We start from the raw sequence: 2,998 nt of genomic DNA, 5'->3' as shown, positions 1-2,998 counted from the left end.
TGACGTCAGGAACATTTAGAGTAAGGCAGAGATTTGCGAGATTTCAAACCTGCTCAACCTCATCTTGTAGCTCCAAGATCTGCTGTTCCAATCGTAGGACCAACTCATTATGTCCTGGCGTACTTCTTCCATATGAGGTTTCAATATTTTCTGCCATGGTAGCATTGTCCTTTCGATTACCATTTAGATCATCCATCTTCCCTTTGCCTTTGCCTTTGCTTTTTGGGTCGCTAGGTGGAGGACCTCTGGATCTGGTGAGGTATGCTGATGATGCCGGAATACACAAACCAATCTTTGGGAATGAGAATAATCAAATAAAGAAAAACAAAAGGTAACCAAGTCAGTAAGACAAAATAAAAGAGTTTTTGCAAACTTAAGCAAGTATCACGTAAGGTCATGCAATAATTCGCGTCCTAATTTGGGGACCTCATTGTGCTCGAGGTAGGCCTAAGCGATATATAGACTTGGAGAAAATTCATGTCGACGTTGCCTCATTCCATTAATGCAATAATAAATCAAAGCAATCTTTACTAAATCGAAATAATAATATGAAGTCATTAATGGCACGAAGCCTTATTATATCAAAATCTAACGAAATGTTATCTAGAAAGCAATAAAGAACATTATCTCCTATTCTATTTGGTCCCAGTGGAAAATTATGTGGATAAAGATTAATTATGTGAAAAATTGGTTAATTATTGGGTAACCTAATATTACCTAATTAACTAATGAGTTATGGATAAAGATTAAAACCACCCTCAACCCCACGTGGCAGCAAGCCACTACCAAACCATATGACTCTTAGTCATTATGGGTTAGGTGGCAATCAATTCAACATAGGGCCTTTTAATTAAAAGATAAATATAAATCTTTCAACAATTTAATGAATAGTAAAGATTCTAATTATGGTGCAATCTGAAACTACGTCTCTTTCAACAATTTAAAGAATAACAAAGACTCCAATTCAAACAGAGATTTCAACAAGTAAGGTTATCAAATTCATTTGTTTCAAGGAATTATACAGAAAGGAAAGACAAGGAATGAAGGTGAGGGAATTTTTGAAGTTCATACGAGACTTCATAGCGACGACAGTTCTTAAATTTGTAAGAAATTCACGTGAAATTGAGCTGTATAATAACAACTGGATTTTGCAATTCTAAGAGAGTACGGTGCAATCCGTCTCAAGAATATCATATGAATGTTTCCCTACTCCAGGCATGTTAAGGCTATCCCTTCTTTCTTTTTGGCATGAATAATACAAATAAAACGAGCAAAATACGCAACTTTCATAAATGACTCTATTCATAGAAATACTAGGGGTGTCTATATTATTGATTCCCCATATGAATTATTATTATATCTTATGTTCATGGGTATCAGAAAAATACGTATGTGATAAAGTTTATCCAAAAGGCATATTGATTTTTATGACATTCCGAGAAATCTTATTAATGTATTTATTATGCATTTCATGAATTTATACATGTACATTGACCCATGACCAGATGGCATTATATACGCGTATATATGTATATTATATGTATATAGGATATGGGAAAAGGTTACGGCATTATAAACGCACCACCACCTGATCAGCCGGTATACGTTGATGATGTTGCCCGCAGTGGCCGAGATGATATGATGGGATGCCCTCAGAGGCTTGATGATGTTATGTACACCTATACCTATGCATGACATGACATTTATACGCACGTGCATGATATTATAAATGTTTCAGGATTTACAAAGTTATTTAGACTTGCAGGCGGAATTATTTATTCCATGTTTCATCTATGTATTTTATGTACTAATTTTCATGCCTTACATACTCAGTACATTATTCGTAATGATGCCCTATTTCCCGGGGCCTGTGTTTCATGCGCGCAGGTGCAGGTAGACAAGCTAACGGTCCCCCTTCTTAGGATCCTTGATCAACGAGAGTTGGCGTGATCCATTTGATCCGGAGCTGCTTTTGATTTTGGTATGATATGCTTGTATACATATATGGGTATGACGTGGTCCAATCCCGTCCTTGTACAGTTGTATATTCTATTAGAGGTCTGTAGACAATTATGTAAAGTTAGATAGTATATGGCCTTGTCGGCTTTAAGTTTTGGGTATATAGTTCTCTATAGCAGCCTTGTCGGCTCGCCTTACGTATTATGCACGTATATGTACATATGTCTTTTGGGAAGATTTTCCTTAAGTATGTTATTCTCGTAATTTAGCATATGTTATTCATGTTCATATATTAGTCGCATGCTCAGGGGTGTTCGACAGGTAGGACTCGGGCAACCATCGCGGCCCATTGGTTTGGGTCGTGACAAAAGTGGTATTAGAGCAGTTCTGTCCTAGGGTTGTCTACAGACTGTGTCTAGTAGAGTCTTGTTTTATGGGTGTGTTATTCACCACACTTATAGATAGGAGGCTACAGGATATATAGAATGTTATCCTCTCTTCTTATCTTAGATCGTGCGATAGAAGAATTCATGTTCCTAACGATATGTTACATTTTCAGTAATGCCTCCGAAGACTACAGTCACCCAGAAGGGAAAGTCTATGGCTGGTAAGACTACTAGTCGAGCACCACGAGTTACCAGGGCTCAGGGAGAGTCTCATAGTGAGATTCCATCTCAGACTTTACATACCCCTCCCTCTCCGGAAGGGCTCCGAGGGCCACCAGCTCCAGCACCCACCCCTGTACGTTCAGCCCCTCAGCCAGATGCACCGGGTCAGGAGATGAGAGATGCTATTCAACTGTTAACTCGATTAGTAGCCGCATAGGCTCGGCGTCACGAAGTAGGTATTGGTCATGCAGATAGGACCGTCAGTGCGAGGGTTCGTGATTTCATTAATTTGGACCCTCCGATATTCACTTGGCAGATCCAAATGAGGACCCTCAGGTATTTATTGATAGAATGCAGAGGACTTTGAGGGTAATGAAGGCTACTGCGACTGAGTCAGCTGAGCTAGCTTCCTATAAACTCCAAGACATTGC

This window comes from Nicotiana tomentosiformis, chromosome 1 (assembly GCF_000390325.3).
Source record: "Nicotiana tomentosiformis chromosome 1, ASM39032v3, whole genome shotgun sequence".
NCBI classification, from domain to species: Eukaryota; Viridiplantae; Streptophyta; class Magnoliopsida; order Solanales; family Solanaceae; genus Nicotiana; species Nicotiana tomentosiformis.
The sequence above is the reverse complement of the archived record's forward strand: the minus strand, read 5'-3'. Positions refer to the sequence as shown.